Genomic DNA, 23,637 nt, shown 5'->3' with positions numbered 1-23,637 from the left:
ATGTAGTAAAGTTGCATAAAAACTGAAATTATCTAGGAGTGGGGATGAGATTTTCATTGATTTTTATCTACTCCTTCCTCACTATCTTCTGCTCCATCCTCCTTCTCCTCCAATCCCTATCACCTCTTCTTATCCGCCAAAGAACGCTCTCCAATCTCCTGATCTCAGCCTAGTCCCGCTCTCTCCAGAAGATAACCCCAGTGTATTCTCCCTGACAACCATTCTTGACCTCCCAAAAATATCCCATTTTCTGTCAAGAACCATTTTGTTGAAAACTCCCCAACCTGCACTAGTCATTACAATGCCACCAAACAGCCATATTGCACATACTGCATCTGTATACAGCAAAATATGACAATTATTAAATATAAAATCCCTTTGATAAATGATGGCTGGCTTTACACACTATACAATTGCATTAAGTGACACTGAAAACCAGAGTTTCTTTGTAATTTTGGGCAATAGTGCAGGAGCAGTAACCTATCTCAAGCACTCAAGGTCTTAAATCTCCTTCAAGCCAAAAGATATAAATCTCCCTTTCAAGTGGTTGCTGGCTCATTCTGAAGCATTGTAGCATATGTTCCCATTAAGGGCAGCATGACTCACAGAACAATATTTGTTGGTATAAGGCGTGATGTCTGAATTGTAAAGCCATTTGGATGAAATTGCATTTAGCAGAGCCATGGAAGGTGTTGGGAGATATTGCTAACTATATTGCTGTGGAAGTTCACTCAGTGTTCTTAAATTACTACTGTCGAGATTCTTGCTCTGTACACTGAAACATTTCTGCATTATCCATGCAGCAGGATAATGGCTTTAATGAACCACTGCTCCAATCTAGAATGATGATTTGTCTTCCTAACACCCATCAGACCTTTGTTAAGCTAGTCCTATGAGGCTTATGTAGTTTTTGCTATGTGGCAAGAATAAGGAATGTAAATTGTTTGTAAAACTCTCCTCATTTTCAGAAATGGCTGAATTAATTTTGCTCAAATTTGCAAAAATATATTCACACGTAGACAAAGACTAGATTTGGAAAGTTTCAGCTTGACATGTGAAAAGTTCACAAAGTTATGAGCAACTGCAACGGGGGTGATTATAATGAAAAAGCCTGGGCAACCTTAACTATAGCTCTTGCAAAAGCACCAGCTGTATTGCTGGTATAGTTTTAGCTTGGTACTGTTTCATTGTTTCTCTGTAAATATATATAGAAAGAAAAGGTGTAACATCTTTATTTTAAAAATTATTAGTAGTAAATATTTACTCTGCAGTAACACCTAGTGCCACCTCCCAAAATTGGACTTCCCATTGTGCTAAGTACTCGACATTCATATAGTCAGAGACCGTTCCTGCCCCAAAAGGAAGCGTCGTTTCCCCCCATTTTACAGATGAACTAACGCACAGAGAGGTTAAATGATTTGCCAGAGATCACACAGGAAGCATGTGATCGAAACATGAATTGCACTCACATTTCTCAAGTCCCAATCCAGTGTCTTTACCAGAAGACCTTCCTTGTTCTGGAATGTCATCAGCTGAAGTGGAGCAGATCTGCCTTGCTTAGGACAGCAGTGCATTCATGTACTCCTACAAACCATGAAGCTTGGAAGAGCTGAAGTCCACCAAAGGATAACACACTGCATCACAAGACCCTTCCCTAAAAACACTAACCACCAAACAAAGGTCATTCAACCCATAATATACAATCATTTATTAAAATCCTGGGTGAAATCCTGGCCACAGTGCAGTCAATAGCAAAACTACCAGGCCAGGATTTCACCCCATGTCTTTTACATGTAAGACAGAGGATGCCAGTATGATCTTTTCTTCTAGAAGAGGAAAGCAATTTTTAACCCAGGTGGCAATTGTAATTTAAAAGACAAAGCTATATTTTATTATTTATGCAACTAGGTAACATTTTGACCCAAATAGAGTCTTACTGGGAAAGCAGCTGCCTTCAGAAAAAAGAGGGAAAGCTGGCACTTCCGGGCAAGAATTGCCTCTTTTCTGTGTTCCCCATCCATCAAATGCAGGTAAAAGTACTTCCCTGCTTCACAAGGACATTGTGTAGTGCTCTGAGACTATGGTGACATCTCCTGAGTCTAATGAATTTATGAGCAAGAGCTGAATGGGATTTACATAATTTGTAATAATTCTGGGCCAAAGGAAAAAAACGGGCAATTAATAATAACTAAGACCAGGAAGTCAGTCATACACCTGATATATTGTCTGGGTTTTGCTAATATGATTTTTATGGAAATATATGATTGTGTCCTTTCCCAAATAAAAAGTGTTTGTGGTTTCCTATTCCCAAGGACGCCAGAGAGATGAGTGGGGTTACATCTCAGGTTCCTAAAACCTGGGAATGGCTAAGGTTTTAAGCAGCAGAGTGAGCCAATCTTTGTATATATTTTAAACAGAACCTCTAGACATCATCTCAACCTGGCTAATGACACTTGGCAGGAGGGTTACACAAATAACTCCCATCGAAGGCAAAGCTAGTTCTTTGCATTTTGTGACGGAAGAATCGGGGGCCCCTACCTTCTGACGCTACACGTCTACAGAGCGATTTATTGCACGTCCAGCTGGGGTGTAAATCACCAGCACTCTAGTCTGCCGTACACTAATTGGCTGCAGGGACCCTCCTACCAAAGACTAAAAGCTCCATAGTGCTCTGTAGAGTCACACCCCGGCTTGCCGCCCACTACACCGCCATACAGACAAGCCCTAAGCCTTGTGCTCTAGCTACCAGACATGCTTCCTCCCTGAAGCCATTCTCAAATATGGAAGGATGGTCTTGGGGTGAAGGCATAGGGCTTAGCGTCAGTAGGTCTGAGTTCTATGCCCAGCTGTGCCCCGGTGTGACTTTGGGTTACAGAGTCATTTAAGCCAAAATTATTAAACATAGGTGCCTATGATTAGTCACTTGAGTACCGGTTTCCATACCTAGCTGTAGGCACTAAGGATTGAAAATATTGGCCTCACTGCTTCCATTTCCTCCTCTGTAAAATGGAGGTAATAACACATCTGTCTTACAGGACTGTGGTGAGACTGAATAGCTACAAAGCTCGTAGACATCCTTGGCTGGAACTATTATTATATACACAAGATGCAACGATGACGCTTGTAGGGCTGTGCAGGTTTATATAGCCCGGTTCAGAAGCGCAAGAGCAACTTGATGCATATGTCTATGAAAATGAGTGGGTTAAGCCATAAGTTAGTGTTGCTGCTGAAAGAGCTGCTATTTAGCACAACCTCCCACCTCAAGACTGGAACAGGCAGCCTGAATGTCACATACACTGTATTTATATTACTACATTAAGCTTTGTAGAAGGTCATCTTTATGTGCAGATGCTACAGACAGAGCAGCACAGATGTAACTGTTGCAAGGCACTAAATAGAACCGAGATGATTATTTTATAAAAGCAAAAAGAACGAGGAGTACTTGTGGCACCTAAGAGACTAACAAATTTATTTGGGCATAAGCTTTTGTGGGCTAAAGCCCACTTCATCAGTGGAAAAAGCAGTATTTCAGCTTCAAAGACGCCACGCTCATTCCAACACTGGCAGCAAGCCAGTCACAAACAGCAGGCAATTAACACTCAGTCAGGGATGCCCAAACTTTGTCCAGCCAAGGGCCTCATTGGCAACTCACCAAGAGCCTCAGGCTTGCACCTGGTTTGCATAAAATAGAGCAGATTGCAGTTGACTTAGTCTTTACTGTAGAGAGGTGATCCACAGAAACATTAGGTCCCAGCATGCAATGCTCTATCACGATCAAGCCACAGGACACACTGTAGAACCAAGCCTATATTGGTTCTACACATTTGGTCCCTAGCCTATATTCTGGCTATCAAGGACCTATGTTAACTATTGACCAGAGGTACAAGGCTCTTAAATATGAGCATGGAATTGCAGCAATAGTTAATCCTCTATTTTTATACAGAACTTTGGACCCATACAGTGGGGAGAATGCTGCTCAGAATATTGTTTGCAGTGTTGTTGTAGCTGTGTTGGTCCCAGGATATTTGAAAGACAAGGTGGATGAGATGACCTGCAGAAGAGCTCTGTACAGGTCCAAAGCTTGTCTCTTCCACCAACAGAAATTGGTCCATTAAAAGATATTACCTCAATCACCTGGTCTCACTCACAATATTTATTTGTATTACCATAGTGCTTAGGAGCTCCAGTCATGAACCAGGACCTCACTGTCCTAGGTGCTGTACAAACAGAACATAAAGATGCTCCCTGCCACCAAAAGCTTACCATGTAAGTAAAAGACAAGAGACAACAAGGGGATACAGACAGACAGTGAAGCACAAGGGAACAATGAGACAATATCAGTCAGCAAGATAGGCAGTGATCTCAACACAGCTGCTGCATAACCATTGTCAAGTTTTTGTAGACATCACCACAAAAAAGAGAGAGTTTTTTTCTTTACTCCTTTTCACTGCTCCATGGCCACTCCAATTATTTCCATGTGGCATGGAATATCTGTAAGGGGGAAAGTTAGCAGCTATCTAGAGAAGGGGAATATTCCATGTAGCTGTGTAGTATTTTCCCTCTGCATGGCCTCATGGCCCATCTTCATGGGGCTTTTGCTGTTTTATAGCCAAAATCTGCCTCATTTACACCCATGTGAAGTCAGTCTGTACCAAATTCTGTTCTGTTTCATCTATGAACCCCACTTGGAGTTGCACTTGTGTAACTGAAAGAACAATTTGCCCATTGGCCAGATGAATCCTTGCTGTAACTCCACTGCTTTTCATGGACTAATAAATCCACAAGTCTGGCCCATTATGTTTAAAATGGCTGTACCATCCTAACCATGTTATTTAGCAAATATTCCGAATTATATGGCTCCAGCTGCAAAGTTTCCATTTTCTGTTGGTTTCTGCAGCTCAACTGCAAACGTAAATCAGTTTCCTACAGAAACTCTAATTACCTTGCCTGAAGTTCATTGCATCACAAAGCATGAAGGCCCATCCCCTTCTACACCCATCTGTGGAATATGGGTTTCCTGGTTGATTTCCTTGGAGTAGAACTGAAATTATGCCAAGAAGACAACAACTTGATGTCCCCAGAATCTCAACCATGATGCTTAGAACATGCTCATTGTTCTATCTATCCACTGAGTCATTGACAATTGTGATGAGCAGAATGACTCATTTTCTCTGTTTTTGTCACTTACCTATACTAGCCCACACAGACAAGTCATGGTTGACGAATGAATGAATGTGAACACTCCCAAATGCAGAAACAAGTAAAGGACCTGGATTTGAAGTCAATGGGAGTTTTGGCATTCACTTCAATGGGAGTAGGCTCAGGCCTAATACAGATGAAGTCTCAAATTCTTCTGTGCTGTTCCTGGGAGGATTTCAAATGCATTGTGGGGGAAAGAAGTCAGTCAGGATAGCTGTTTGCTCATTTTTTAGGGTAAGTAAACATGCTGACCTTTGGATGCTCTCAACCTGGCTCCACTGTGTTTAGCCTAGTGCAGGTGCCCCTCTGTGGTGGGACAGGCAGTTTTAAATGTATTCTGGTTGTGCATCTATCCACATACATGCAGGCGCTCCACATTTTCTTAAAAGGTTTGCCATGGCAAAATATATGCTTATAATGCCTCTTTTCACCCCAGGATCTCAAAGTGATTTGCAGAAGTTAATTCCCACAATACCTTGTGAGGTAGGTAGGTGATATTTTATAGATAAGTAAACTGAGGCACAGAGTGGTTAACTGGTAAACTGAGGCATAGGATTTTCCCACGGTTACACAGCAAGTCATTGGCAGAGTGGGGAACAGAATCCAGGAATCCTGTTAGTCCTCTGTTCTAAACACTGTTTCTGCCCAGCAATCACTCGCAATCCAGTTTTCTTCATCTCCCTCTCTGTTTACAGTAGGCATTGCCATTTATTTTCTTGTGTAAATGTCAACATATGTAATCATATGTTAAGAACATCAGTGTCTCAATGTTGCCACAGACAAGGGTCTTTCTATGGAACAGATGGTGCTTCCATTATGATTAAACCTTCCCATCTAAACTCATTTTGTGGGCTTGACCATTTGTCCTGGTAGGCGGGTAGAATACCCAGCTGTGAGTGGGCACAGTGCCAGCTTTCCTAACACTTGAGTGGAATGATCCCACACCAGCAGCATCAACTGCGTGTGTTAAAGACAAGCTTGCCAGTCATCAGTACGTCTGTCCATCCTGAATGTCTCTTCCATAAGCGTAGATACAGCCCTTTCCGATCAGAGCTGATTTAAACTTTGCAAGACAAAAGGAAACTTGCACAGTCAGGTAAGGGAAGATTTTGTCTCTTGTGAATGATTGTGTCAGTGAAAGGGAAAGGAGTATTTTAATGAATTATTCACTACCCCTCTTCCCTGTGGAACTGGCTAAGCAATGGATATGCTCCCTGCTGAAAAAGATGAAAAGAACGCTGTTGTTCAGAAGGATTGTGCAATGTTGCTGCTGAACACAAGCAATACAAGCCTTAGATTTGTCTTTAAGGGCTTTTTACTCGTAATGTGGGCTATGCAATTGTTGGATGCCTTGAAGGAAATTTGCAAGCTGATAAGTGATGAGGACACACGCTAAAGCTGGATAGGAATCCTAATGGTTTCATGCATTTTAATTATTTCATTGATATTAATATGAAAAATACATCTCCCTTTTCCTCAAGGTTAAAAAAAAACACTTCAGAGGAGTCCATTATCTTCAGAGAAATGCAGATTTTCTCAGTGGAAGAACAGAGACATTTCCTGAATGCAATGGCCCTGCACAAACTTGACCCCCTCAGCCCCACCCTCCCAGGAGGTAAGCTGAAGGCAGCAGCAGCAATGCTGAGAGGCAAGGAAGTGTGTTACCGAAGGAAGCAGCTTTCAAAAGGATGAATTTCCAGAACAGAGACAGACTGCACAGATTCAACCTCTTGCACTGAACTGTCACAGTGATCTAATTATTGTAACTGAAGTGTGTGACATCTGGAGATGTGCCAGAGCTTCAAAGTGACTTAGGCAGTCAGTGAACCATACCCTTCACCAGCTCATGACTCCTGCAAACACTTACCCATCCATCAGCTACAACAGTGCCAGGAAAGATAAATTGATTTATCCACTGGTAATTTTATCAGCTGCAAACACAGGATGTCCTATGACAAAGTGGTAGCCCTGGTATTACTACCCACTGAGCCTGGGATGTTTCCATACGCCATTTATAATGGGAACCAAAGTCTACTTCAGGATTTTCCTATTTCACTCCCAAGACGAAAGTATTAATTAGCAAAACATACATGCCCTACTGTGATGCAGCAGCAGATACCCTCCATGCATTTATTCATTTGGAATAAAGAAGGGTGCAAGTGAAAATGTGTCTCCTGGCAAGCAACTCCAGCCTAGCCCTTGTCACTGCACTGAGGCTGGTAACTACCTAAGAACAAACACCCCCCCACAGCTTTCTCTCTACATTTCTGACATGTGAGTTCCCCACATAACATGCATGTTACATATTACAACATGTGATGTATATCACGCGATACAACTCAGTACCTTCTCAGCCAGATTTTCAGACGTGCTGAGCACCTGCACCTCCCACTGACTTCAGCTAAAGTTGTGGGTTCTCCGAAAGGTAATGATGTAAATGACGATCTTTTTGAAACAGGGATGGTGTCTTCCTCCTTCTTATAGACAGTGTTAAGGACACTGTCAGCATGCAGCAAATAAATGACATTAATAAATGATAATACCTTTTATCATGAGCCATGGCCTGCTCTTGACTTGAGTAAGATTGAATGGGGGTGAAGTCAGGATATAGACTTGACCAATCTGTCTTCCATACGAGTCAGTATGATTCACTGTGACATGGCAGAAGTGAGTCTCTAAGAGGGACTTAAATGTGGACAGGATAGGGGCTTTGCAGGCGAGCTCAAGGAGGTTGTACATGGGAAGCTATCTGGATGTAGGCATAAAAGAGGTTGTGTGAGAGACTGACAAATGGGCAGAAAAGGATGGGAGCACTGGCAGAGTGGAGGGCATGGGGGGCAACACAGTGCTTTCCAATGGAGGATAAGTAGAGATGGGCACATATACAGAGAGCTTTGAAAGGGGTGTCTACAGCCAGTTGAAAAATGAGACGTAATCTCTGCAAAAATTTCAACCAGTTTTTTCATCAAGGAAAGTATCGTCGAAATTGTGAACTTTGAGAAATGCTGACCAGCTGTAGTGGTGACAAGAAGCTTAAATTTGATGTGACATTGAATGAGGAGCCAGTGGAGAGATGTGAAAGGAAAGTTGCATGATAAAATAGGCTGGCAAGGAAGATGTGTTTATTGGCTGCATTGTATATGGATTGAAAGGGGATAGTGTGTGTGTTTGGGGGACCAGAGAGGAGGATGTTGCAGTAATTAAGGTGCGATAAAATGAGGCCCTGGAATAAGAGATTTGGCAGTGGGGGTGGAAAGAAAATGATGGATCTCGGAAAGTTGAGACGGAAGAAGCAACAGGGTTTGGATATTACCTAGATGTGTGGAGCAAGGGTGACGTTATCTTACGCTCCCTCTTAAAGACAACAGCTCAGTTATATCCTACTGAACTTCCTTGTAAGGGGGTGACCTATCCCTTTTAAGGGCAGGGGGCTCAGGGCTAGCTAACCCTGTCCAAGGCATGGCCCTTTAAGAACAGGTAGTTAAGGAAAGGATCACTTGACCAAGCTGAAGGAGGTGTCTGAGTCACGTGTCCTTAAACTAGCAACATAAAGGGAGGGTGCTAAGAAGGTAAATGTAGTACAAATTCAACCTCAGCATGTCATGAGCAAATTGAATTGGTGTGACAGAATGTGAGGAGAATGTATTTTTCAGGTGCTTATATACCAACGCTAGAAGTCTTGGTAACAAGCAAGAGGCATTGGAAATTCTCATTTATAAGAAGAAATTGAATATAATTGGTGTTACTGAAAGCTGGTGGGACGATTTGCATGATTGGAATGTTAAAATCTCTGTTATAACCTGTTCAGGAAGAATTGAGTGGATAAAAGATCGGGGGTGGGAGCACTCTGCATTAAAGACACTGGTACCTGTTCAATGTTATTGATAACTTAGGACCATAGGATGTTGAATGCATATGGATCAATGTGCTAATTCACAAAGCCCAGGACAGGATACCAGTGGAAGTCTGTTGCAGACCACTGAATCAAACCAGTGAAAAGGATAAATTATTCGTTAAACACCAGTCTACAGTGTGGAAAGCAACATGGTGTTGTTACGGGGGACTTCAGTTTGGGAGACATGCTGGTGATCTCATGGATCCAGCAGTAAAATATCATTAGAGTTTCTGAAAATTATAGATGGCTGACTAACACAAAAAGAATTGCCCCCAACATGAGGTAACCATATTTTGGATCTCATGATTACAGACAAAGATTAATTAATAACTGAACAGAAAAGTTGGTGATTGCCTAGGGACCAGTGATCTTGACTTGATTACATTCAATATGGGGAAACAGAGGACAGTCACAACCAGTAATATATATATATACTTGGTGCTGCAGAAGGGCTAATTTCCCAAAGCTAAGGAAAATTATGAGCAAAATTGGGAGGAAAAATTTAGACAGAAAAATGTCAATGAAAATTGGGAGCTCATTAAGAAGAGTTTACTAAGATGTCCAAAAAGCCATGATTCCAAAATGAAGAAAGAGAACAATGTTGGCTAAAAAGCCTATCCTGATTCAGTTGTGAAATGACAATAGCGATTAGAAATAAAAAACAATATATAACACATGAGGAAAGGGGGAAATAGAAATTGATATGTTAGAAATTATGGAGAGCAGAAAATCGGTAAGAGAAGCTAAAGACATCAGGGAAAAGATCCATGGCTAGCAGGGTTAAGGACTATAAGAAGGGGGTTTTAAGTATATTCGAAACAAAAGAAATACTAGCAATGGTATCAGACCATTACCAAATATAGATGGTAAAACTGTTAATGATGCAGAAACCACAGAAGTGTTCAATAAATATTTCTGTTCCATATTTGGAAAGAAATAGGATAGTATACTTGAATCATATGAGGATGATGGAGTATCTTCCAATCCATTAGTGAGCAGGAGGTTGGGCTAGATGAGCTCCTGAGATCCCTTCCAACCCTGATATTCTATGATCTCATTTCTATGAACGAATATGTTAGGCAATATCTACTAGGGATAAACATTTTAAAATCAGCAAGCCTGGATAACTTGGTACTCCGGATTCCTAAAAGAATTGCCTGGGGAGATCTCTGACCTGCAGATGTTCACTTTTAATAAATCTTGGAATACCAGGGAAATTCCAGAAGGCTGGAAGAATGTTGTACCAATATTCAAAAAAGGGCAAGCGGGATGACCTGGGTAACTCTACTCCAGTTAGCCTGACATCAGTTCCTGGCAAAATAATGGAAAAGCTGATATGGGATTCAAGTGATAAAGAATTAAAAGATAGGAATGTAATTAATGTCAGTCAACATGTTTTTATGGAAAATAGGTCTTGTCAGACAAACCTGATTTCATTCTTTGATGAGATAACAAGTTTGGTTCATAAAGGTGACTGCATAGATATAATATACTTAGGCGTTTCTGAAGTTTGTGACTTAGTACCACATGATATTCTGATTAAAAAATTACTGCTATACAATGTCAATAGAGCACACATTAAATTGATTAATACTGGCTAACTGCCAGTTGTCAATGGTGAATCATCGTCAAATGGGGGTGTTTCTAGTGGGGTTCTGCAGGGATCAGTTCTAGGGCCAATTGTGCTCAATATTTTGATCTGGAAGTAAATATAAAATCACTGCTGATAAAATTTGAGGCTGACAGAGTGGTAAATAATGATCAGGACAAGGCATTTATATGGAGCAATTTGGATCACCTGGTAACCTGGGCCCATTCAAACACAATGCATTTCCACACGGAATGCAGGGCCATACCTACAGAATGGGGGACTGTATCCTGGAAAGCAGTGACTCGAAGAATCTAGGGGTCATAGTGAACAAGCAGCTGAACAGAAGCTCCCAGTATGATGCTGTAGCAAAAAGGCTAATGTGTTTCCTAGATGTATAAACAGAGGAGTAGCAAATAGGAGTAGGGAGGTGAGTTTACCTCTGTATAAGACTGGTAAGACCAGTATTGGAATACTGTGTACAGTTCTGGTGTCCACATTTTAAAAATAATGTTGAAAAATTTGAGCAGGTGCAGAAAGAACCACAAAAATGATCTGAGGCCTGGAGACAATGCCTTATAGTGAGAGAGACTTAGGGCTTGACTACACAAATGCTTAAGTTACAGCAAGCTGGGGTGTAAATCTACCTCACACTAGCCTGCTGTGCTTTAACTGTCCGTATGGACCTTGCTGCCATGCACCAAAACAATTCCCTCGTGAGCGTTGATCTAGTCCCGTTTCAAAGAAGGGTAGATCAAGGAACTGTTAGTGCAGGGCAGCAGGGTCCACACAGACACTATGGGGCAGGCTAGTCCAGGGTAGATTCACACCTCATCTTGCTGTGAACTAAGTGTTCATGTAGACAAGCACTTAAAGTACTCAGTCCATTTAGCGTATCAAAAACAGGTTGAGCTGTGACTTGATTACAGTGCATAAGTACCATCTTGGGAAGAAAATACCAGGTAGCAAAGGGCTCGTTAATCTAGCAAAGAAAGGCAAAACAAGAACCAATGGCTGAAAGCTGAAGCCAGACAAATTTCAATCAGAAATTTTTAACAGTGAGGGTAACTGATCCCTGGAAGCAATCACCAAGGGAAGTGGTTGATCCTCCATCTCCTGATGTCTTCAGTCAAGACTGAATCCCAATTTGGAAAATATGCTTCAGTCAAACAAGTTATTAGGCCCAATGCAGGGGTAACTGGGTGAAATTTAATTGTGATATACAGCAGCTCAGACTGGATGTTCTAAGGGTCCCTTCTGGTCTTAAACTCTGTGAAACTATGAAAGTGACTACCTGGTGGGGACTACAAAAGAGTGCTCTTAGCTCAGTCGGGAAAGCCTAGAGTTGGGAGAGACCCCCATAGGGGGTCTCCTGTGGTTGAGCCAGGCTGAGGCTGAAGGTGATTGACAGCTTGATGGTGGATTGGAGAAGCCTGCCAACGTTCAAGCACAGCCTAAAGAAGGAGGGTTGGGGAGACCCTGCCGCAACGGCAGAGTGAGTTTGAGCCTAGGAACCAGGGGCTAAGAAGAGACTTAGGGGAAAGTCTCACCAGAGAGGGCTAGGGCTGGAGTTGGATTGGCAGAGCTCCCCTGCTCAGAGGAACTGAAAAGCCAAGTGAGGAAGCTCTGAGGAAGGAAGGGACTAAGCCTGGAAGGGCCATAAGAAACTGTATGTTTCTTTTGTGAGGAATCGATCAATCAGACCCTCAGAGGAAGAATGTTATGTTTACAAAAACTCCTGGCTGTGTGTGAGTTAACTGCAGAACCAAGAGGGGAACTGAGGCGAGGTGATTGCAGTGTCACAACACAGGATGCCATGTTCTGGGATCGCACTCTGCACCATTTCCCATCCCAGGTTTGAAGGTGCCTGTTACATTTGTAGATGTCCTAAGGTAGTTGGACCCAAAATCTGGAAGTCCTTGGTTCAGTTGTTCCTCAAGCAAAACTCAAGTACTGCATAGCGGGAATATTGTATGAGAAAGTATTTTCCTAATTAATCCCAACTAGTTATTAAAGAAGCTTCCATCTTCTTGCCATGGAAACTAGATCTAAATGGGCTCCAGTCTCTAAAAGTTTCCTTTCACCTCAGATAAAATATATGTTTAGAATGAATGTATGTGTTATATGTTTGCCACAGTAGATTATTACAATGGGCTTTAAATATCACTAGGCAACGCTCTTCCCCTATATCTGGAGTAGTGCTTTATTGTTCTGTTTAATTCTTATGAGGTCATCTACTTGAAAAGAAGTTCCTCTCTATTCAGTAGTGGTAATTACCTGTACTGTCATGTGACTTGTTCCTCCATTCACAATCCAGGACTTTTTTGCAATGTCTATTGCATAGTTAAGGAATGAGAAACAACACCCCATGTAGTTGTGATTAGTGGGAAGGAGAGGAGAAAGAACATGATCTAAACTCCTCTGATTCCATGGGAGTCTTTCCATTCACATAAGTGGGAATTAGATGAGGCCTAAGGATCTTATCAAATTAGGAATGTGAGATAAAAAGTCCTAAGCAGAGTGAGAAGGGGAATGCAGGAAGAGAAGGAGAGAGCGGGAGAAGACCAGTGGAGAAAATCCCACCCAACATAAAATTAAAATAGCAAGTTAGTAAATAGCAGCATGAAATTTTTTTAGTGTCTTATATTTTGTCATTTCATACAGCGATTTATACTCAAATACAAGACATCTCTGTAGCAGGCTAAACATTCCTACCAACGGGGTTTAAAGTTTGCACAGCAGGAATCCAGACTAACAGGGTCACCTCACACCTGACCCATGTAGCAGCAAGCCAAACAATTACTGTTTGGAGTAAAATCTCCCTAGAATCTGAAAATGTGTGAAGTGTAATCTTAAACCTTGTTTTCTCATCTCGTTTAAAAAAGAAAAGAAAAGAAATCCTCAAACACATAGAGAGACAAGTTCAAATGCTCACTGTCATTTCTGCATGCGCAAAAGCTCAGGCCTTCTCTGAAGGGTTTATTTTATTCAACCAATAGGTCTGATTTTTAAAATTAAAATAGTGTATCTCCCTCACACTTAAAATGTTGTAAAGATTAAAATGTGACAATAGCTCAGAATACTGTAAGCCTTTGAAATGCAAAATATCAACACCAAATATAATAATTTGCACTTCTGCACTGACTTTTATTGTAAAGTACTTTGCAAACATTAATTAAATAAACCCCCTCCATATTAATGTCCCCATTTTACAGATTGAAAATAGAAGCTCACAGAAATTAAGGCCATGCAGAGAGCTGGTGGCGAGTGGGGAATGGAATTTGAATCCTGACTTGCAGTCCTTTGTTCTAAGGCCTAGACCACATCTCCTGCACAATTTGGCTACAGGTTTCCTGCCAAACATTGCCCACTTTAAACACTATGCTGGCCTCCTGCAGTGTCCACACTGGTTAGCAAGAAAGTTGCAATGTTGGAAAGTGGCTATAAATGCCCTGCAGCAGTCTTTCTGCCATTGGGGACCTTCAACTGAGTTTATGCCACCAGAATTCACCTCAAACACAGGCTGAATTGGAGCCAATGATTATATTCATCTGCAGAGCTTTTGGAGTTAATCTCACCTCAGGGGGAGTTTTGTCTGCAAAAGGATCTCAGGATTTGGCCCCTGGTAAGGTACAGCAAGAATGTAAGATGAGGTAGAGCTACTGGCTGATAGTGTGGCTCTTGATGTAACTGCAGTGTGACCAAATGAAACATGTTCTGCGAGAATGGGTTATAGTCCAGCACTGCAGTTTTTAGAGCATTAGCAAAGCTGCTCTACAAAAATGTCCAAAGCTTATGCAAAGGGTCTCGATCCATGCTGCTTCCCCAGAAAAAAAAATACATACTGCTCAAAACATTTTCCAAACCATGAAAAAAGCTGTTTTATAGCCTCCCCTCCCCCCCCCATGGAATCGGAATGGTATAATTTTTTTCCAACACTTGTCTCAAACTTTCACATGTGGCTGCTCTTTCTCATTCCTAAATTCAACATCCAGCTGCTATGGCTGTACCTTATTTAAAGTCAGTTGGATGCAGTGATGGGTATCTTCCTACACAAGGGAAAGATATGAAGAGGTTTTCAATAAGTTGAGCTGCCTCAATGTGACTACAGCCCATGTGGATCCCAGAACACTTTAATAATAGTCCATTTTAACCCAGAGCCCAATAGGACCCCTAAAAGTGTCTGCAATTGTATGTTCTTGATCCAATTAAGCCCAGGTGGAGTTGGAGATCAAAGAGACAATAAATTACATGAAAACTGGCAAGCTTGTGCTAGTGGGAAAATACTTTCCACTGTGTACCAAGGATCACATCCAAGAATTGCCAAATTGCTAAGATGACATTTGTTTTAGCCCAGTGGTTCTCAAACTTTTTGTATTGGCGACCCCTTTCACACAGCAAGCATCTGAGTGCGACCCCGCCCCCTTATAAATTAAAAATACATCATTTAGCATTTAAATAGTGTTAAATACAAATATACAAACCTATTGTTTTAAATGAGTTTATCTTTTCTCACCACTCTTCAATTAAAACTAAAATAAATTTTTATTGAAGCATTGTTATAAGCAGAAAAGTTATTTTTGATAGTTACTGTTTAATACTTGGTGGGGGGAAGAAACTTTGTCAATATCATTTTTCACAGCAGATTTAGTGCCCCATTGACACCCAGAGTTGCCCAGCTCTCTAGGGCCCTGATCCTGCAAAGACTTATTGGAGATGTCCCATCTCCTAGAACTGGAAGGGACCTTGAAAGGTCATCGAGTCCAGCCCCCTGCCTTCACTAGCAGGACCAAGTACTGATTTTGCCCCAGATGCCTAATTGGCCCCCTCAAAATGCGTAACACTTTGCAGGATGAAGGCCTAATATGTTTAAAAACAAAATGCTCTGAATCTTTATTTTTTAAATTGTCCTTTTCTTAACATATGAAATGACTGATAAATCTGGTGTTGTTGATGGGGGCAGTTCCATGGATTTTTTTGCTTCTGGAGAACAAGATGTTGATTTCTTTAATGCCCTCATGTTGAAGAGTTCAGTTTCAGAAATGTACCAAACAATGGGGTTTTTTAATCCAGATTTCAGTTCTTGTGAGTTCACACTCCGTGAATCTAGCTTTCAGTCCCTGGACCAAACTGCAAAACCCAAACTAAAAAACAACGAGGAGTCCGGTGGCACCTTAAAGACTAACAGATTTATTTGGGCATAAGCTTTCGTGGGTAAAAAAAACACTTCTTCGGATGCATGGAGTGTAAATTACAGATACAGGCATAAATATATATTGGCACATGAAGAGAAGGGAGTTACCTTATAAGTGGAGAACCAATGCTGAAGGCCAATTCAGTCAGGGTGGATGTGGTCCACTCCCAGTAATTTATGAGGAGGTGTCAATACCAAGAGAAGGAAAGTTGCTTGTGTAGTGAGCCAGCCACCCCCAGTCCCTGTTCAAGCCCAAATTGATGGTGTTAAGTTTGCAAAGGAATTGTAGCTCTGCAGTTTCTCTTTGAAGTCTGTTTTTGAAGGCTTTTTGTTGAAGAATGGCTACTTTTAAATCTGTTATTGAATGTCCAGGGAGATTGAAGTGTTCTCCTACTGGCTTTTGCATGGTACCATTCCTGATGTCTGATTTGTGTGCGTTTATCCTTTTACATAGAGATTGTCCGGTTTGGCCAATGTAGATGGCAGAGGGGCATTGCTGGCACTTGATGACATATATCACATTAGTAGCCCCTGATGGTGTGGCTGGTGTGGTTGGGTCCTATGATGGTGTCACTAGAGTAGATATGGGGACAGAGAAGGCAACGGGGTTTGTTACAGGGATTGGTTCCTGGGTTAGTGTTTCTGTGGTGTGGTGTGTAGTTGCTGGTGAGTATTTGCTTCAGGTTGGGAGGCTGTCTGTAAGCGAGGACGGGCCTGCCTCCCAAGGTCTGTGAGAGTTGGGGATTGTTTTCCAGGATAGCTTGTAGATTGTTGATGATGTGCTGGAGAGGTTTTAGCTGTGGGCTGTACATGATGGCCAGGGGCATTCTGTTATTTTCCTTGTTGGCCTTGTCCTGTAGTAGGTGACTTCTGGGTACCCGTCTTGCTCTGTCAATCTGTTTCCTCACTTCCCCAGGTGGGTATTGTAGTTTTAAGAATGCTTGATAGAGATCTTGTAGGTGTTTGTCTCTGTCTGAGGGATTGGAGCAATTGCAGTTGTATCTTAGGGCTTGGCTATAGACAATGGATCGTGTGATGTGTCCTGGATGGAAGCTGGAGGCATGTAGGTAAGTATAGTGGTCAGTAGGTTTCCGGTATAGGATGGTGTTTATGTGACCATCACTTATTTGCATTGTAGTGTCCAGGAAGTGGATCTCTTGTGTGGACTGGTCCTGGCTGAGGTTGATGGTGGGGTGGAAATTGTTGAAATCCAGGTGGAATTCTTCAATGGCCTCCTTCCCATGGGTCCATATAATGAAGAGGTAATCAATGTAGTGTAAGTAGAGGAAGGGCGCTAGGGGACAAGAGCTGAGGAAGCGTTGTTCTAAATCAGCAATAAAAAATGTTGGCATACTGTGGGGCCATGCGGGTACCCATAGCAGTGCCATTGACTCAAACTGAAATTCACACCCAAGTTTTTCCTGGTTTATAATCACAATTTTTTCAGGCTCTGCTTGATATCTGGCTCCGACATGCTCAAAATTCAACCCAAATTCATCTGAAACTGCTTGGTGAATTTTGCCTGATGGCAGATTTCATTACACAGGCTCTAATTAGAGTATCAAATGTGATTCATATCCATGCAATAGTAATAATTATTATACATTTCCTTATTGCTAGGGACCAGTCAGAGCCTAGGAACTTCAGAACTAATTTTAGACTGTCCCATCCATCCTACCACACATGCAATGAAACAATGTTTGGTGGGACTTTGGGGGTTAACTGGAATAACAAATGCCCTGTGTATGTGACAGGTGTGCTGGAGAGCTGTTGTTTGATTGACTAAAGCTGACCACACAGGGAGGTCTGTTGCTGTTTTCCTGCTGTTTGTGTTGAAATGAACAAACGGGTCTGGATTGTGAATGAAGGAAAATAAAACAAGCTTGCTTAGGACCCTGTCCTGCATTCTGAATATTCCCACCGCGGTCATTGGGAGTTTGGGGTGTTAAGGAATGAAGGGTCAGTTCTTCACTGTATCCTTTGCTGACAGAAGATGGATTGGGCCTTGGTTTGGGCTAAAAAACTGCTTACAAAGGGCTCACTGTGTCAAGGTCAAAAGTAAACATCAAGCTGGGATTTTTTTTTGGGGGGGGGGGGTAATTTTTCAAGAAGTTTATAGAGCAGCAAACAAGTTTCATGGGGCATTATTTAAACAGTTAGCTACCTCTTTAGCAAATTCATTTATCAGGACTCCTCCTGAGTGTCATTGTTGCTGGAGAAAATATGAAACTGCACTTCATTCAAGTTCAAGAGTCTTTTGAAACTTGTTTAAATAAATAGGCTAAACTTCAACAGGTAATCACATACCTAACCTCTTCAGCACCACGCCTGATGACTGGGCTCACAATTATTTGGACGTCCTTTAGAAGAGGATGGTTTTGAGGCAGCTACACAAGGTTGCTTCATACCTGGTGAACAGATTCCTACAAAGTGCATTTCAAAAATGTCACTGCTCTCACATGTGTCATTGCATGTTTTAAGTCCCCACCAATTGTGTAAACATGGACCACCACTATATGTTTGGACCACAATATATATATATATTTTGATTTGCTAGCATATGAAATTGTACCTTATCAAAGACACGTACATATAAATATAAAACAATATTGATATGAAAGTGAATCAAATAAAAACCTTCTGTGGAACTATAAGCATTTATAATAAATATATAACATTTATAATGTTTATAACTTTTATAACATATATAATAAATATACAACATTTAGAGGTTATATTAATCAAATTCAAGTCAAGTATGGGTCTGATATTTTCTTAAATATCTCTGGATGTTCTCTAAGGTAACAAAAAAAGATGAATGCAGGAAGAAAAAACATTCCTTCCTATTTATAATCTGGTCTTTCCTTTCTCCAGTGCCTTATGTATCTTCTTGCTTCTGATAACGCTACTTCCATAAAAGTCCTTTGATGTGGAATTACATGGCATTTTAATGGGTTGTCAAGTGTATCGTATGGGTGTCACTTTCTTTGATGTCCACCAGACACAAGGCAAAGGAAACAATGACAGGTACTACCACCAGGCAAGCAAGCGCTTCATATAGGAATTCACCCAGTTTGGGATTGTTATATAAAGAGTGTAGCCTTGGAACTGCCACATTTTTTTCTGGCTTTTTTAAAACTCCTTTTACTGCCTTTAGTCAGCACACATAACATATTTTTTAATCTGCCATTAAAAGAGATTGTAACAGTACAGTACGGTATAACAGGAGGGGACTCCATCCTGCATCAGCCATAGGGCAAGTGTTTTGCTGCAGTGAAAAATTATTTCATTAAATATCTTTGCATACTGTCCACTTGTAGGAATACTTATCCCATACAAGCCAACTGCAGAGATTCTTGCATTTCCCACTGAAGCAGCTGGGAGACGGGAGTTTGGATTAGATGGACCATTATTCCAATCCAATCTGGCAATCCTCTGTAAGTATATAACTCGGATGTGTTTGTGAAGCACGTAACTCTAAATATACTGGATCCAAAAAGAAAAGTCCATTTTAGCATCTCTTTTCAATGAGTATATGTGTTAAGCTAGATCCAAAACCTAAGCAGCAATGGGCAAGTAGAGAAAACGTGAAGATGATTCTCTGAGCTGTCCATGCTCTCACGGGTACTTAGAATTCCCTTAGTTCACCTGACACTCAGTACCTCTATACTGAAGAAAAAAAGAAAAAAAACACGGTGGCAGCAAATCTCAGAGCCTGGGTTAACTCACTCAGGCTTGTGCTACAGGGCTAAAAATAGCAGAGTAGATGTTTCTGTTTGGGCTAGAGCCTGGGCTCTGAGTCCCACCCCCTCTGTGATTTTCTGGGGTGTATTAAAAACAAAACAAAAAAGCCAACTACTTCATTATAATCTTCCACTGATAGTCTTACCAGGAGAAGCTAAAATAATAAGTCTCATCTTGTCTAATAAAAAAAATTACACAACTATTGTATTCTCTACTAATAGCCCAAACACTTTATCAGCTTTGTAAACCGTAGTGTTTGGAGCCATTACTCTAGATTTTTCTAGTACCGGTACTTTTTATTTTATAAGGGTAGATATTGAGTCCAAAGAATCTCCCCTGATTTTATCTGAATGCTTGAATTTCTACTTTAAGATTTTCCCCCAAGTATTGAGAATTCTCCAAGAGAACAGAGGCCTATAGATCAAAGCAGTTACTTTTAATTGCACAGATGATCAAGTGGCTGTGTAAGGTTAAGAGAATGTACAGAGTGCCCTGGTAATTTAGCTGGACATATATGAAAATTAAAAGCTTGAGTCACTACTTATTAGCCTTAGATGTTCATTCTTTTCCCAGGGAGAAAGTAATTTATGGCCTAACTGGTCTGAACAGTAAATCCAAGTAACAAGGATGCAGCCAGAGATTCCTATTACAGGGTTTACTATCCGTCATAATTGGCTGATGGGGTGTGTTGAAACTACATTAATCATCACCCTGGCAGAAAGCAAATTAGAAACTCTGTGTTCTATAGACAGACTTCCCATGTTACTGAGTGAGTTAAATACAAAGCATGTGTTACTGGCATCAGTGATTTCAAAAGTGGGTGTTTCCCTTGATGTAAATGGTACTTAATAATGTTCCACCTTTGACTGAAACTAAGGCACACCCTGCCATGTGGTTCTTGTCATTTAATTAAATTTACTCAACCTGAGCTCATTAATATCATGTAATTTTCAGATTAACTCTTGAAACAGTGTTGACAGAATGCAATAGCCCAGTAAGGGAAATCCCACAGCAGGTGCTCCTGAACTGTGTTCACTACAGATTGACTGAAACTGAATAACCTAGAGAGAGAAGGTGGGTGAGGTGTTCTTTTATTGGACCAACTTCTGGTGGTGAGAGAAACAAGCTTCCTTCCACAGAGCTCTGCTAGTACTGACATGGCTACAACTACAGTGGCTGCCCACAGAGTTACTGCTCTCTCTTTGTTGTACCAAATGTATTTGCAGACTTGAGACAGACATTTTGAGGGGTAGAGACACAAAGCCAATGGTTTTGCAATTTGACCAGTTTGACCTGGCTAAAGTTAGAATGCCAAGCTAAATTCATCCCTGTATAAATAGGTGTTTGCTTTAAGGGAATTTGCAGCCATTTGTGAATTTGAATTGGTCATTTCTAGAAATACCACCCTAAGCAGTAGTTATGGGAACAGCCTCATATGAGATGATCATTCAAAGATACTGTAACTCAGGCATTCATAATAACAACTGGCCTTTTCCAGACCACAGTAGCCCATCTCTCATTTCCCTATTTCATTAATTTAGTCACACACACACACTTTGATGTAAATTTCCATGTTGACAGTTCCTGATAGGGTGACCAGATGTCCCGATTTTATAGGGACAGTCATGATTTTTGGGTCTTTTTCTTATATATGCTCCTATTACCCCCCACCTCCTGTCCCGATTTTTCATATTTGCTGTCTGCTCACCCTAGTTCCAGAGAGTGGAGTCTGTGATTTAACCACAGAGTAAGTGCTGTTACCCAGCTTGTAATGCAAGCTTCCCCACACTGCCCTCCACCCATAACCCTCACGCCCTATGCTACAGTGACTTTTTTTAGGTTTCAGAGTAACAGCCGTGTTAGTCTGTATCCGCAAAAAGAAGAACAGGAGTACTTGCATATATGCATCCGAAGAAGTGGGCTGTAGTCCACGAAAGCTTATGCTCTAATAAATTTGTTAGTCTCTAAGGTGCCACAAGTACTCCTGTTCTTCTTTTTGACTTTTTTTAGTAATGAGAGGGTAGTTCAGGCTCCAGTCTCATTCAGTCCTTGGTCTCTGTGCTGAGGCTACCAAAAGTACAGCACCTTCTATCCAAGGGTCTCAAATGCTTCCCAGGGCAACATTAAAGGCTAGATTTTACTTGTCCCTGTGTGGGTGGGAAAGGAGGAAAAGTCACAAGTAGATGCTGCCAGCCCCCCACCCCGCTTTGCAGATGGACTGATCTGGGTATGGTGCTGCTGTTGCCACTAGCCTCCGAAAAGGCTATGGGGAGAAGGAATGGAGGGGTGGAGCCCTGACCCCACTGCCTCCACAGCAGCCAACAGAGCTATCCAGGCACAGATGTCCTCCTGAGTTCTAGCAGGCATTGTGCTTGGATCTCCCACTGGCATGGCTGCACCCCTCCTCCAAAGAGGGGCTAGAGCTTAATGCTGCAATGCACTCCTATTGGTTTAAACTCCTGTGAGGTAGATGTGGTGAGTATTACTCACCCCATGGAGCAGATGGGGAGATTCAAGCACAGAAAACCTAAGTGACTTGTCCAAGATCACAGAGCCAGTTAGCGTGAAGGCTGGGCTTACATCCCCAGCTCCCTTGTCCCCCATTCACATGCTCTAGCTACTGAACCCTATGACCTCCCTGTGACGAGATGGGTGCTTGTCCACGGGGAAGAAGGGTGACAGCACCAGACTCCTTTCACCTAGGCCTCCTAACAGACAGCAGATGGCCACGGTTTTTGGTCACCACCATTCTAAGCTGCAATCAAGTCAGCAAACAAGAGGTGAAAGGCATGATGGCTCATTACCAGCCATCCGAGCAATCTAGTTAAAAACTGTTCATTTTTCAGTGTCTCCCCCCCGCCCCCACTCCCGCCTTCTCAGCAGTTCAAAGCATGGGGAGGGCAGGCTAAAGAACAATGTGTGTCTCATACCCAGAGCTGACATTTTCACTGAGAAGTCTCTCACATTTGGTCTTCATCTTACATTGTAGCTGTTATTTATGGAGATAATGAAAACCATGCTATCCAAAGCAAATTTGCAGGTGCTCTGGACCTGTAAAGGTATTCTGTGACTAAATGCTTTGTTACTGAAAACTGCCCCATGTTGGCACCGTAACAGACGTCCTGCAAATCATGCGCAAACGTCATTCTTCACAATGGTCTTTCTGGGTGGGAGGGGTTAGGCATAATTTCCCCTTCCTTCAGAAGATACAGGTGCCCTAAAAATTTCTCCTCAAAATTACAGCCATCCCTGTCGGAATTTCAACTCTAGATGCCTAATAACCATCATTATAATACTTTATAATTACATTTGGCACCTTTTATCTGAGGCTTTCAATTTACTTTACAAACGTGTAACTAAATAAGCCTCTCCAGCACCCCGCTGGGTAGGTTGGTATTAATATTATAGCCATTTTACAAATGCATAAATTGAGTTTCAGGGAGATACGATCTTCAAGTCAAATATTGGGCATATGTAAAGAAGGCCTAGCCTCACAGGCAGCGGGTCAGAGAGAAGGCTGCAAAGCATAATCTGTTAAAGGGAATTTCTGCCTTCACTGAACAGGCAGAACTAGGTGTAGCGAGGGACACAGATGTGACAGGTTGGATCACAGAAACCTCTTGGGACTGCCACCTGATGTGCTGAGATTACTTCTGAGCCCATTTTCCCTGTCAATTTGGGACTCCAGAACCCTGCCTTGTTTGAGCCAAACATGTTTGTCTGCTGCAAACCCAGACCCAGGTCTGAACCACGTCCCCCAACAGCTGCAGGCTTAACTGAAAACAGCTTAAGAAGTGCTCCTGTCTCTAACACTCAGATGCCCAGCTCCCAAGGGGGTCCAAACCCCAAATAAACTCATTTTACCCTGTATAAAGCTCATACAGGTAAACTCATAAATTGTTTGCCCACTATAACACTGATAGAGAGCTATGTACAGCTGTTTGCCCCACCCCCCATGTATTAATACATACTCTGGGTTAATTAATAAGTAAGAAATGATTTTATTAAATACAATAA

This window comes from Trachemys scripta, chromosome 3 (genome assembly GCF_013100865.1).
Source record: "Trachemys scripta elegans isolate TJP31775 chromosome 3, CAS_Tse_1.0, whole genome shotgun sequence".
Classification (NCBI taxonomy): Eukaryota; Metazoa; Chordata; order Testudines; family Emydidae; genus Trachemys; species Trachemys scripta.
Note: the sequence above shows the minus strand (reverse complement) of the source record.